Genomic DNA, 15,574 nt, shown 5'->3' with positions numbered 1-15,574 from the left:
ACACCAGATACTGTCTGATTTTCTGATCCATTACCCTACCTTTTTTAAAGGTATATATGACCAACAGATGCATATCTGTATTCCCAGTCCAGTGAAATGCATAGTTTAGCCCTAATAGCCCTAATTAATTTATTTCAATTGACTGACTTCCTTATATGAACTGTGACTCAGTAAAATCTTTGAAACTGTTGCATGTTGCCTTTATATTTTTGTTCAGTATAGTTAGCTAGCTACATTTGGGCCGGTTCCGTTTCATTGAGGAGGACTGTGTTTTTTATTTGATTCCGAGGAGGGATCTTTTCTCTAACGTTAATACCTGTTATGTTGCTGTGTGATGAATGGGGCAATCCGGGTCCGGACTGTGAGTTTTCATTGGGTACTAATTACTTATCTATTTCTTTTATTGGTTTGAAGGAGAAACCCATTGTATAGAATGAGCATCTTAGGTATTACACCCTGGTACCAGGTGCCTCATTTATAACCGTTGTGTACATTTTACACTAAATATCTGTTTGCGCTATTTCTGAAAGGACTGCGCACAACACAACAATATTGAGATGTATAAACTTGGCGCACGCCATACATATACATGTTTCCCGTTATAAATCGGACCTGTGGTAAAACTGTGTGCCCATGAACGACCATTAAAACTCATTTTATGGTGACAATAATGCCCTTTTTGGTATACTTTGGAAGTATTGGAATTAGGCCAAGACAGTTTATTTTAAGGAAATATAAGTTGCGAACTTAATCAAATGTCTTTGGAGGTGTTGACATAATGTTTTTTTCTATCTGACCATATCTGAAACACAAAAACATTTGCAAATTATTGTGGACCTGTAAACAGATCGTTTGAATTCAATAATGTATTGCATTTACTTTCTCCCGAGCCTACACACTTCAATGCAAAAGATCAACTGTCTGTTCACCTGTTAAATTCTACTGTATGTTAAAAACCGCGCTCCCTTTCGGATGCATTGAGCAAAAACGTAAAATGATAATAGTCAATCTAATAGGCCCAATTACATTAGCGATGCGCATGGTAATTGGTTGTATTGCTACTTCGTGAATGTGAACTCATCATGGCCAGAAAAGGTGAGGAATGCATTCTGCAATGACCATGGAAATGAAATAAATAATCTGAAATATATGTCTAATTATAGTATTTTAGAATGCAAAGAAAAAATAAATCGATATTCGCTCTTCTCACTAACAGCCAATGATTGCATCTTAATATTTAGTTACCTGTGTCTATGTTATGAATAAGTCGTCATTTATCCCCATTTGAACAAGGCTACTAGGCTACTTTTGCCTTCTTGAAATGCAATACTTCAACCACTAGAAGGGGTGCATATGATGGTCTAAAGTTAGCGGGAGGATAAGCACATTCTCACGTCAAGTTCAGGTTATATAAACGCCAACTTTTGCGTGAAAACTGGTGCACGCATATTTTGGGGCATAGTTTGTGCATATGCAACGTTTATAAATGAGGCATCTGGTCCTTTCTAAATAAGTCTGCATAGATGTGATTGAAATTATATAATAATTGTTTGGTTTATACTTAGATTCAAGCTTCAGGTTTTATTGAAACAGAGTTAATTGAAATTGAGTTGACATGTCTTCCTTTTAATAATAATTCATAACTGGTTGTTTGTGTCTATTCCTTATCTTAGTTCAAGGGATATTTAATACTTGTGTAGTTCTAGATGCTGGCAAAATTGTGAAGAAGTGGAATAATTAAATAAGTGTGGTGAATAACAGTAGTGTTCTTGCTGACAAGCACAGTAATTACCCTTTATTATAGCCCATTGTTAAGATGTAGAAACATCTCAAGGATGATCAGTGGATATAGGATGCACCTGAGCTCAATTTTGAGTCTCATAGCAAAGGGTCTGAATACTTATGTAAATATGGAATTTCTGTTTTAAATTTTTTGTACATTTGCAAAAATGTATACTAATCTGTTTTCACTTTGTCATTATGGGGTATTGTGTGTAGATTGCTGAGGAATTGTATTGATTTAATCCATTGTAGAATAAGGCTGTAACATATTAAAATGTGGAAAAAGTCAAGGGTTCTGAAAACTTTCCAAAGGCACTGTATATTTAGGGATAGTTTATTTAATAATTGTGTTAAATTGTGCACCTGTCTCCTGCTGCTGCTGCCCTCTAGGGGTGGGATGTGGGTATTGGAAATGGTCTTACTGTGGTCTAAGCCCCAAAGTGAAGTTTCCACTAGGTCCAGATCAGGATCTGCTTCCCCTCCCCCAATCCTAACATCAACCATTAGTGGGGAAAATCCCAAACTGACCCAAGATCAGTGTCTAGGTGCAACGTCCCCCTACTCCATCACACCCCTCTTGTTGGTGGAGAGAAAATGGTGCAGTTTTAAAGCTAATTTTCTTACATTTACATTTTAGTCATTTAGCAGACACTCTTATCCAGAGCGACTTATATATATATATATATATATATATATATATATATTTTTTTCAATCTTGAAATTTCTATACATTTTGCCATGTCTAATGTGTATTAAGGAATATTGCATCAGGCCTGTTGAGTTGACTTGGGTAACAGACTTCTAGCTTCTACACCACATCCCCCCTTCTCCTGCTCTAACATGAGACATCATCAGTACTCATTTTGGGTGCTGGTACTGTTTATATTTAGGTGCTGGAACATTAACCAATATTCTATAAGAGGTGAACTCAAGCAGTAGAAAGTTAGAGGTGATATTATAGGACACACTATGTGAAACATTGCTACTCTGTCAGCAGTTTCCTGTGGGGTTTTTCAAAACAGATCAGTTTGCTGTAGTTAGCTGGGTCCAAGATAAGTTGCTTAGAAGTTTATCTCACATCTTATAAAGATATAAACTCATCTGCAAAGAGAGTTACACATTTCCATGGAAGGGAATGTACACTAAATGACCAAAAGTATGTGGACACCTGCTTGTCGAACATCTCATTCCAAAGTCATGACCATTAGTATGAAGTTGGTCCCCCTTTGCTGCTATGACAGCCTCCACTGTTCAGAGAAGGCTTTCCACTAGATGTTGGAACATTGCTGCGGGGACCTGCTTCCATTCAGCCACAAGAGCATTAGTGAGGTAATGTTAAATATACATTGCTGCGTGGATTTTTTCCTTTGGACTGCCAGATGGTGAAGTGTGATTCATCACTCCAGAGAACGCGTTTTCAATACTCCAGAGTCCAATGGCGGCGGGCTTTACACCACTCCAGACGATGCTTGGCATTGCGCACGGTGATCTTAGGCTTTTGTTCGGTTGCTCAACCATGGAAACCCATTTCATGAAGCTCCCGAATAACAGTTCTTGTGCTGACGTTGCTTCCAGAGGCAGCTTGGAACTCGTAGTGAGTGTTGCAACCGAGGACAGACGGTTTTTACACGCTACCCTCTTCAGCACTCGGCGGTCCCGTTCTGTGAGCTTGTGTGGCCTACCACTTCACGCTGAGCCGTTGTTGCTCCTAGACGTTTCCCCTTCACAATAACATAACTTACAGTTGACCGAGGCAGCTCCAGCAGGGCAGACATTTTACTAAATTACTTGTTGGAAAGGTGGCATCCTGTGACGGTGCCACGTTGAAAGTCAATGAGGTCTTCAGTATGGGCCATTCTACTGCCAATGTTTGTCTATGGAGATTGCATGGCTGTGTGCTCGATTTTATACACCTGTCAGGAAGGGGTGTGGCTGAACTAGAATCCACTAATTTGAAGGGGTGTCCACATACTTTTGTATCTATAGTGTGGGTACACACGTGTGTTGTTGCATCATACCATCGATAAGCCTATCTTCCCCATCACATCATGAAAGGTCATGTTGATGTTCATTTAACCTCAGCCTCTCTCTCTCTCTCATCTCTCTCTCTCTCTCCTCTGTCTCTCTCTCTCTCTAGATATCCAGGCTCAAAGCATCAGTCCACCAGGTAGGTAGAATATAAATCTACAGTGATTATAGCAGTTCAATATTAGTCAACTTTATTATCCCACATGGAGAAATTCATGTGTCCATACACACCATTCTAAAACCCAATAACAAGTACTGTTTTATGGAACTACTAATACTTGTCAACCACAAAGCATTACTGCTGTTAGAATAACAGAAGCCCTGTCATAATCTGTCCTCACCACTGTGTTTTCCTCTCTGCTGTTTACAGCTGAACACTCAGCCAGACTGGTGAATGGGACCACTTCCTGTTCTGGGACAGTGGAATTCTTCGCCAGAGGAGAGTGGTCAGGTCAATGTACTATAGGGTGGACCATGAGAAAGGCTAAGGTTGTGTGTAGAGAGCTGGGCTGTGGGAATGCTGTAGCTGTATCTAGAGGACCTCGGTTTGAAGATGGAAGAGGAGGAGGCACACTAATGAGGAGATGCAGTGGAGATGAGTCTACTATTGCAGAGTGTGAAGGAGAACCTGTTGACTGTTATGGTGGATATTATCATAATGTGATCTGTTCAGGTAAGAGACTGGTAATATTGAGATATTTAATTGGTACATTATACAAGATTTACATGTATCATGTTTTATGTGTTTTTCATTTCATTTAAAGACAGGGAGAGATGTTAGATGTATTTAAACATTATATTTGTGTTTGTCATATTGGTTTATGGGAGATGTGCATGGGCAGATCATTGTAGTTCAGATGTTACTGAAGTGAAGCTGCCTGATGGATGTCCAGCTGTTTATTTTCTATAAAGTGAAGTGAACTTATTCCTGTCTCCTGCCTGCATTATTCCCAACCCTGTCCTGAGTGACTAAGAACCCATTTCTACCTCTTACAGTATCAAACATAGCAAACTACAATATTTTATCCAACATATTTGTGTTTAGTCCTTGACAGTGTCATCAACAAAACGGATTGAATGTTCAACCAACTCTTTTTCTCCAGAGTCTGTGCAGCTTGTGGATGGAGATGGTCTCTGCTCTGGGAGACTGGAGGTGAAGTCCAATCAGTCCTGGGCCTCAGTGTGTGAAAATGACTTTGACCAGCAGGATGCAGAGGTAGTCTGTGGGGAGCTTGGCTGTGGGGCTCCTGCAACTCTACAGGGGGGGGCTCTATGGAGAAGGTGAGGGTCAGACCTGGGATAAAGAGTTCCAGTGTAAAGGCAATGAGTCCCTTCTCCTGGACTGTGACACCTCAGACAGAAAAAACAACACCTGCCTACCTGGTAATGCTGTTGGACTCACCTGCTCAGGTAAGAAACAGTTTGTCACTCAATCAACATTGTTTCTCAATATAGGTGTGTTTTAGTGAGAAATAGTAAGATTACTGTCTCTCTCTCTTCTTTTCTCAGAGCCTGATGATGTGAGGCTGGTGGGAGGAGGCAGTCGCTGTGCTGGTGGAGTGGAGTGGTACAACCAGGGAGAGTGGAGGACTGTGGGACCTGAAGACTGGGCCAAGGAGGCTGTAGCTGCAGTAGTGTGTAGACAGCTGGGTTGTGGCTCCACTGTTTCAGTTCTACCTGGAAACACCACTAGAGGGTTTAGTGTTATCTGTTCTGGGTCTGAGTCTTCACTGAGGGAGTGTGGGACATCGTATTCAACTTATTTTATCGGTCTTGGATTCACAGTGATCTGCTCAGGTAATAACAAGCTACACTTTATGGCCAAAAATGCAGTGGTCTAAGGCACTGCATCGCAGTGTTAGCTGTGCCACTAGAGATCCTGGTTCTAATCCAGGCTCTGTCGTAGCCGGCTCCAACCGGGAGACCCATGGGGCGGCGCACAATTGGCCCAGCGTCGTCCAGGGTAGGGGAGGGAATGGCCGGCAGGGATGAAAAAATAATGTATGCACTCACTAACTGTAAGTCACTCTGGAGAAGAGCGTCTGCTAAATGACTAAAATGTGAATGTAGTGGATTCAGCTATTTCAGCCATACCTGTTGCTGACAGGTGTATAGGATCGATCACACAAAGCCATACAATCCACAGACCACCATTGGTAGTAGCTTGTGTGGCCTTACTGAAGAGCTCAGTGACTTTCGACGTGGCGTCTAGGAGCAACATTGGCTCAGCCACGAAGTGGTAGGCCACATAAGTGATCTGCTCAGGAAATATCAATATATGATCATTATATTCCACTGATTCCCTTTATTCATTCATCTTCCTCTGCCCCTCTAATGATGACTGTTTGCTTGTAAGTCTGCAAAATAAATCACTCAGTCAAGTAGGAATCAAATACAACTTAAATATCGCAGAATGCTTTTGTATTTGAGTGTTATCTCAGTGAACGTCTCTACTCACTGCAACTGTCACATGTCATGTTATTGTCATATCTAAATGAGGAAAGTAGTTGAGGAGCTACGTTTTCTTGTTCTCTCCTCTTGTTCCAGATGTCCTGCTTCAGCCTGATATCAACATATGTTGTCTCAGTGACTGTAGGCCCACTACTCATGTTGCCCTGTGAGGGAGGGTGGCTAGCACTGTTACATGCTGATGTTATTGTCATATCTATAGGAAACTAGTTGAAGAGGTTTTTCTTGTTCTCTTTTCTTGTTACAGATCTCCTGGTCCAGCCTGATATCTTCCTGACTGACTCAATTGGAGGGGTCTCCAGGGGCCACCAGGGGCCCGAAGTGTTTAGGGGCTACAACTTCACCATCACCTGCTCTACTCAGCCACAGTACCCAGGAGGCTCCTTCCTCCTCACGTTCACCGGCTCCAACAGAACCCAGACCCAGCCAGCTGTCAATCACTCTGCTGCCTTCCTCTTCCCTGCTGCAGATGACTCCCACCAAGGGAACTACAGCTGTGTTTATGACAATTATGTTTTCTCTCATAACTTCTCCTCTGAGAGTGAGCTCCTCTCCCTCACCGTCACAGGTAACTGAACATGAACCAGACTTATAACTTTGTCATTGACAGATTTCCCACAGATCTATGTGATGATGATCAGTCCCCTCATCAAAGGTGTTTCTGTTTGCAGCCTCTCCTCTGCCAGCCTTCATCATCAGACACGTTGTAGTGCTGCTGATCCTACTGACAGCCATCACCACCATCTACCTGTACTACAAGGTAAAGACAGTTACTCAGACGTTACAAGTCATTTAAATGTTTGTGTCTATGAGCAGGGTTCAGAATCTACATTGGTCTATATCTGTGTTTAAGGTGTGTGATTAACCAGATGAGAATGAGAGGCGAGCGCGCGCCCTTAGAGAATGAGAGGCCCTTAGAGAATGAGAGGCGCGCAGAGAATGAGACACAGAGACACACACACACACAGAGAGAACGAGAGACCAGGATTTTAATAATAGCTGAAAAGTTCAGAATTAGTTTATCTTTCTAGAACCTTGGAAGACATCTAAAAGGAGTGACAGCAACCACCATGATTCCTTTTAGTTTGTTTTTTTGCAACCATGGTAACATGGGGTTTTGGTAACATGGGGTTTTAATTATTTTAAGAGAGTAGCTCAATTACGTCTGTTTTGTGTTCCAGAATGTATTGCTGCTTTTAGCTTTTGTCTTTATGTCTTTATCTTATTTAGTGTTTCTCTTAGATTCTTTATCTTGAAGTGTTTCCATTATTAGTCCATGACTGACTCACTCACTCACTCACTCACTCACTCACTCACTCACTCTTGGTGATAACACCTGCAAATCTGGGACAAATACATTTGATTTGATTTGAAATGTCTGACTCTTGGTGCTGTGTCTCCCTAGACCACCAGGAGGCAGAAGAGAGTGAACAGGGTGAGCAGCATGGATCTTTATGTTGATGCCAATGCCATGGAGATGGTCTCTCTGAGCTCCAGAGCTGAAGCTGGACCGGGAGAGGAGAGAGCAGCCCAGGGGACTGAGTAGGAGTAGAATGATGCTGACCCTACATGCTGATCTTAGGTCAGTTTTGTGTTTTAAATCTATGGTCAGCAGTGGACTGGTGTTTAAAATGTGGTGACAAACCTTAAGTGGTTCTAATTTAAATAACACAAGTTAAGAATTAGTTTATCTTTTTATAACCTTGGAAGAAATCTAAAAGGAGTGACTGCAACCACCATTATTAATTTTAGTTAGTTTTTTGCTACCAGGGGAACATGGGGTTTGGGTAACTTTGGATTTTGGGTAACATGGGGATTGGGGTAACATGGGGTTGGGTAACATGGGGTTTTGGGTAACATGGGGTTTTGGGTAACATGGGGTTATGGTAACATGGGGTTTTGGTAACATGGGGTTATGGTAACATGGGGATTGGGTAACAAGGGGAATGGGGTAACATGGGGTTTTGGGTAACATGGGGTTTGGGTAACATGGGGTTTTGGTAACATGGTGTTTTGGTAACATGGGGTTTTGGTAACTTTGGGTTTTGGGTAAAATGGGGTTTTGGGTAACATGGGGTTTTGGTAACATGGGGTTTTGGGTAACATGGGGTTTTGGGTAACATGGGGTTTTGGGTAACATGGGGTTTTGGGTAACATGGGGTTTTGGGTAACATGGGGTTTTGGTAACATGGGGTTTTGGTAACATGGGGTTTTGGTAACATGGGGTTTTGGGTAACATGGTGTTTTGGGTAACATGGGGTTTTGGGTAACATGGGGTTTTGGGTAACATGGGGTTTTGGGTAACATGGGGTTTTGGGTAACATGGGGTTTTGGGTAACAAGGGGAATGGGGTAACATGGGGTTTTGGTAACGTGGGGTTTTGGGTAACATGGGGAATGGGGTAACATGGGGTTACGGGTCACATGGGGTTTTGGGTAACATGGGGTTATGGGTAACATGGGGTTTTGGTAACATGGGGTTTTGGGTAACATGGGGTTTTGGGTAACATGGGGTTTTTTGGTAAATTGAGTTTTTGGTAACATGGGGTTTTGGGTAACATGGGGTTTTGGTAACATGGGGTTTTGGGTAACATGGGGTTTTTGGTAACATGGGGTTTTTGGTAACATGGGGTTTTTGGTAAATGGAGTTTTTGGTAACATGGGGTTTTGGGTAACATGGGGTTTGGGTAACATGGGGTTTTGGGTAACATGGGGTTTTGGTAACATGGGGTTTTAATTATTTTTAGAGAGTAGCTCAATTACGTCTGTTTTGTGTTCCAGAATATATTGCTGCTTTTAGCTTTTGTCTTCATGTCTTTATCTTATTTAGTGTTTCTCTTAGATCTTACATCTGTTCATACTTAAATCAAGGGATCAACTTTTTCTCAAGTCATTTTGGTTTATTGTTGGGGATTGTTGTGTTGTTCACCTCTCATGATGTTATTGATTATAAATGTTATGATATTGATTAGGATGTAGATTATTGTTATGATGTTAGTAGTATATAGATAATGATGTTATTGATTATAAATGTTATGATATTGATTAGGATGTAGATTATTGTTATGATGTTAGTAGTATATAGAGATAATGATGTTATTCTCTTATGATCTGTGGGTTACAGAGAAAGTATAGTACTTAGTGCAGGTCTGATATACAATAGATGGTGTTTTACAAATCAATCAATCAATCAATCAATAAGTAACGTAAATGAATATTGTATTGTATTATATCAATGACATTAAAGTTATTGTTGACAAGTGTTAATTCTACACTGAGTATACAAAACATTAAGAACACCTGCTCTTTCCCAGACATAGACTGACCAGTTGAATCTGGGTGAAAGCTATGAAGCGTTATTGATGTCACTTGTTAAATCCACTTTAATCAGTGTATCTGAAGGGGAGGAGACAGGTTTAAAAAAAAAAAGATTTTTAAGGCTTGAGATAATTGACACATGGATTGTGTATGTGTTCCATTCAGAGGGTGAATCGGCAAGACAACAGATTTAAGTGTCTTTGAACAGGATATGGAAGTTGGGGCCAGGCAAACCAGTTTGAGTGTGTCAAGAACTGCAACGCTGCTGGGTATTTTACGCTCAACAGATTGCCGTGTGTATCAAGAATGTCCTCCACCCAAAGGACATCCAGCCAACTTGACATAACTGTGGGAAGCATTGGAGTCAACATGGGCCAGCCTCCCTGTGGAATGTTTTTGACACCTTGTAGAGTCCATGCCCTGACAAATTGAGGCTGTTCTGAGGGCAAAAGGTGGGGGTGCAACTCAATATTAGGAAGATGTTTCTAATGTTTTGTACACTCAGTGGATAGTTGATGTGAGTTCAGATAATGTTTTGTTGTTATGTTATTTACCCTTTCCAGATAAAGACCTGTTGCTCTCTAAACTGCCATGTAATCACTGAATGCTTTTAATAAACTCACAGGCTGTCAGTCTTGTGTGATTTCCCCTCCAGTTTTTTATTTCACAGTGGTCAAGGGGTTATTGATCATTAGTGATTCCATCAGTGACACCAAACATCAGCTCAGCCCAGAGGTTCAGTACCTTGACCCTTAGTGACCTCTCCCATAGACAGACAGACAGACAGACAGACAGACAGACAGAAGAATGTCAGAGGCAGAATTCTGCATCTTCATATCACAATAACAGCTTTTTAATGCAACTGGAGGTGGTCTGAATATCGCTCACACAGGACAACGACTCCCATTGTTAGGGGCATAGACATGAGCATCTTGTCACTATATACAGATCTCTGGACGGGTGGATACACTTTTACACCTGCTACGTTAGGTTAGATACACACAGACCACATGGCAGAGGAATGTACACAACACAACTACGAGAGGGACAGAGACAGTTGGTGAAAGTGGACCTTATCTACTCTGAAGAACTAGTAAAACGATTTGTTCAGACGGTTCTGCAGTATACTTAGACAGGCTAGCTAAATAGGATGACTAAAGACAGTACAGTATGGGGAACACATACAGTGCCTTGCAAAAGTATTCGTCCCCCTCTGTGTTTTTCCTATTTTGTTGCTTTACAACCTGTAATTTAAATTGACCTTTATTTGGATTACATGTAATGGACATACACAAAGTAGTCCAAATTGGTGAAGTGAAATGAAAAAATAACTTATTTCAAAAGATTCTAACAAATAAATAACAGAAAAGGGGTGCATTCATATGTATTCACCCCCTTTGCTATGATCCCCTAAAAAGATCTGCTGCAACCAATTACCTTCAGAAGTCATATAATTAGTTAAATAAATTCCACCTGTGTGCAATCTGTCACATGATCTGTCACATGATCTCAGTGTATATACACCTGTTCTGAAAGGCCCCAGAGTCTGCAACACCACTAAGCAAGGGGCACCCCCACGTAAGCGGCACCCCCAAGTAAGCGGCACCATGAAGACCAAGGAGCTCTCCAAACAGGTCAGGGACAAAGTTGTGGAGAAGTACAGATCAGGGTTGGTTGGGTTATAAAAAAATATCAGAAACTTTGAACATCCCACGGAGCACCATTAAATCCATTATTAAAAAAATGGAACGAATATGGCACCACAACAAACTTGCCAGTAGAGGGCCGCCCACCAAAACTCACAGACCAAGCAAGGAGGGCATTAATCAGAGAGGCAACAAAGATACCAAAGAGAACCCTGAAGGAGCTGCAAAGCTCCACAGTGGAGGTTGGAGTCTCTGTCCATAGGACCACTTTAAGCCATACACTCCACAGAGCTGGGCTTTATGGAAGAGTGGCCAGAAAAAGCCATTGCTTATAGAAACAAAAAAGCAACGACGTTTCGTTTTCGCCAAAGGCATGTGGGAGACTCCCCAAACATATGGAAGAAGGTACTCTGGTCAGATGAGACTAAAATTGAACTTTTTGGCCATCAAGGAAAATGCTATGTCTGGCGCAAACGCAACACCACTCATCACCCCGAGAACACCATTACCACATTGAAGCATGGTGGTGGCAATATCATGCTGTGGGGATGTTTTTCATCGGCAGGGACTGGGAAACTGGTCACAATTGAAGGAGTGATGGATGGCGCTAAATACAGGGGAAATTCTTGAGGGAAACCTGTTTCAGTCTTCCAGAGATTTGAGACTGGGATGGAGGTTCACCTTCCAGCTGGACAATGACCCTAAGCATACTGCTAAAGCAACACTGAAGTGGTTTAAGGAGAAACATTTAAATGTCTTGGAATGGCCTAGTCAAAGCCCAGACCTCAATCCAATTGAGAAACAGTGGTATGACTTAAAGATTGCTGTACACCAGCGGAACCCATCCAACTTGAAGGAGCTGGAGCAGTTTTGCCTTGAAGAATGGGCAAATGTATTGTTTGTGTCACAATAAAAATGTTTTTACATCTTCAAAGTGGTAGGCATGTTGTGGAAATTAAATGTTACAAACCCCCAAAAAATCAATTTTAATTCCAGGTTGTAAGGCAACAAAATAAGAAAAATTCCAAGGGGGGTTAATAGTTTCGCAAGACACTGTACACAACTGAAATATTTGATTATTTCATAGTCATTTCCTATTTTTGTTTGTTTTGTTTTGGCAATTTAATGTTCACTGTTTTTTGCTTTGAAATTTCCCTTAAAAAGCTCTAAAACCATTGTAATGCAATTATTTGATAATGCATTTCATGTTTTTTTTAATTATCGAATTCGAAAACCGTTATTTTTTTGTTGTAATCGAACCGAATCCGAATAGACCTAAAAAAGCACTAATTTCTCAGCATTAACACACACACACACACACACACACACACACACACACACACACACACCTTTTGATTGTCGTTTCAAAAGCAAGTTTTATTTTAAAATTCTTAAAACAAAGACAGATTAGATGTTGTGGGACATAAATGTTCAATTATACCAATGTCATTAGTTCCTCCATTTAGCTGTATAGTGTCCTATTAGCATTTAGCTGTATAGTGTCCTATTAGCATTTAGCTGTATAGTGTCCTATTAGCATTTAGCTGTATAGTGTCCTATTAGCATTTAGCTGTATAGTGACCTATTAGCATTTAGCTGTATAGTGTATATTATATTTGTCACATGCTTCGAATACAACTGTTGTAGACTGTGAAATGCTTGCTGACGAGCCCCTTCCCAGTGATGAAGAGGTAAAGGTGTCATCATTCTCCTCAATGGCCTGCTGTATTTCAGACAGCCGTATGTCATTACTGGCCCTCACCATTTCCACCACTGCCCACTCCTGCTGGCCAGTCAGCACACGACCACAGCCAATTCTGAGGGTAGAACAGAGTATACTGTCAATAGATAATACTGTATGAATACTGTAGCATGTTTTCTGAATTTACATGCATTACAATATGTCATTTACTGTAAATGTAATGGTGAAGCATTGTGCATATCCTGCAGACTTACCGGTATTCTTGGTGAAATGTTCTCATGATAGAATTGATGGTTGATCTTTTCAGATTGGGGTGAACTAACCTGGCAGCCTCTGCCATGTCCTCTGTTTACCACATGGTCAATGACGATGGCCCGGACTTCATTAGACAACAGTGTGTCTCTGATGTCCACCTCTTTGACCTCTTAGATGGGACCCATGCCCACATTTGACGGGGCCCATGTCCACCTCTTTGATGGGACCCATGTCCACCTCTTTGATGGGGCCCATGTCCACCTCTTTGATGGGGCCCATGTCCACCTCTTTGATGGGGCCCATGTCCTCCTCTTTGATGGGGCCCATGTCCACCTCTTTGATGGGGCCCATGTCCTCCTCTTTGATGGGGCCATTGTCCAGCTCTTTGATGGGACCCATGCCCACATTTGATGGGGCCCATGTCCTCCTCTTTGATGGGGCCCATGTCCTCCTCTTTGATGGGGCCCATGTCCTCCTCTTTGATGGGGCCCATGCCCACCTCTTTGACGGGACCCATGCCCACATTTGATGGGGCCCATGTCCTCCTCTTTGATGGGGCCCATGTCCTCCTCTTTGATGGGGCCCATGTCCTCCTCTTTGATGGGGCCCATGTCCACCTCTCTGACGGGCCCATGTCCACCTCTCTGACGGGCCCCTTGTCCACGAGCTCTTTGGTTTCTTCCTCTCCCTTGCAATCTATCCTGCTGCATGTTGAAAGAAGGTAGAGAATTGTGTGTTGTGTTTTGCCAAATGTTTGTTATAGAATTGCAATCTGAGTGTAGAGCAAACCATGGGCCAGTAGCATTGCAGATTTGGTGCCTGGTTCTGCTGAATGAGTTACAGGTTTGGGTCATTGGGCCTCATGGGCCAGTAGTATTACAGATTTGGTGTCTGGTTCTAATGAATGAGTTACAGGTTTGGGTCATTGGGCCTCATGGGCCAGTAGCATTGCAGATTTGGTGCCTGGTTCTGCTGAATGAGTTACAGGTTTGGGTCATTGGGCCTCATGGTCCAGTAGCATTGCAGATTTGGTGCCTGGTTCTGATGAATGAGTTACAGGTTTGGGTCATTGGGCCTCGTGGACCAGTAGCATTGCAGATTTGGTGCCTGGTTCTAATGAATGAGTTACAGGTTTGGGTCATTGGGCCTCATGGGCCAGTAGCATTGCAGATTTGGTGCCTGGTTCTGCTGAATGAGTTACAGGTTTGGGTCATTGGGCCTCATGGTCCAGTAGCATTGCAGATTTGGTGCCTGGTTCTGATGAATGAGTTACAGGTTTGGGTCATTGGGCCTCATGGTCCAGTAGTATTGCAGATTTGGTGCCTGGTTCTGCTGAATGAGTTACAGGTTTGGGTCATTGGGCCTCATAGTCCAGTAGCATTGCAGATTTGGTGCTTGGTTCTGATGAATGAGTTAAAGGTTTTGGTCATTGGGCCTCGTGGACCAGTAGTATTGCAGATTTGGTGTCTGGTTCTGCTGAATGAGTTACAGGTTTGGGTCATTGGGCCTCGTGAGCCAGTTTTAGTGTGTAAACAATTGGGAAAAACTGTAAACTCAGTTGGATTTAGTGATGGTCAAATGTATTTAAACAAATGAGAATCATATGTAAAGTATTGTGAGCATTAAATAGTGAAAGGCTATGACTTTATATGAAAGGTATTTCTAGATGAAACACTGATTAGGTTTGGTGAAAAAGTTACTGTGTGATGTTGTGTGTTGTACTCAATTGAAAGTGTGCTTAAAGTTTTGAGAAAACAGCCTTTTTGATGATCAGTTTTGAGTTTTCTACTAAGACTTGTTAAATGTTACCACATACTTGTGAAAATAGCAAATAGTACCAAAGCGATTTTTAATAAAATAAATAAAAGTAAAATAAAATAAAAGTAAACTAAAGAGCAGATGAGTGGAAAAGTGTAAATAGTACTGTGAGTGAGTGTGTATATAGTGTGAATATATAGTAGTGTGAGTGAGTGAGTATATAGTGTGAATATATAGTAGTGTGAGTGAGTGTGTATATAGTGTGAATATATAGTATTGTGAGTGAGTGTGTATATAGTGTGAATATATAGTAGTGTGAGTGAGTGTGTATATAGTGTGAATATATAGTAGTGTGAGTGAGTGTGTATATAGTGTGAATATATAGTAGTGTGAGTGAGTGTGTATATAGTGTGAATATATAGTAGTGTGAGTGAGTGTGTATATAGTGTGAATATATAGTACTGTGAGTGAGTGTGTATATAGTGTGAATATATAGTAGTGTGAGTGAGTGTGTATATAGTGTGAATATATAGTACTGTGAGTGAGTGTGTATATAGTGTGAATATATAGTAGTGTGAGTGAGTGTGTATATAGTGTGAATATATAGTAGTGTGAGT

The sequence above is a fragment of the Coregonus clupeaformis genome, unplaced genomic scaffold (genome assembly GCF_020615455.1).
Source record: "Coregonus clupeaformis isolate EN_2021a unplaced genomic scaffold, ASM2061545v1 scaf2868, whole genome shotgun sequence".
Lineage (NCBI taxonomy): Eukaryota > Metazoa > Chordata > Actinopteri > Salmoniformes > Salmonidae > Coregonus > Coregonus clupeaformis.
This window is presented reverse-complemented; position numbering follows the sequence as displayed.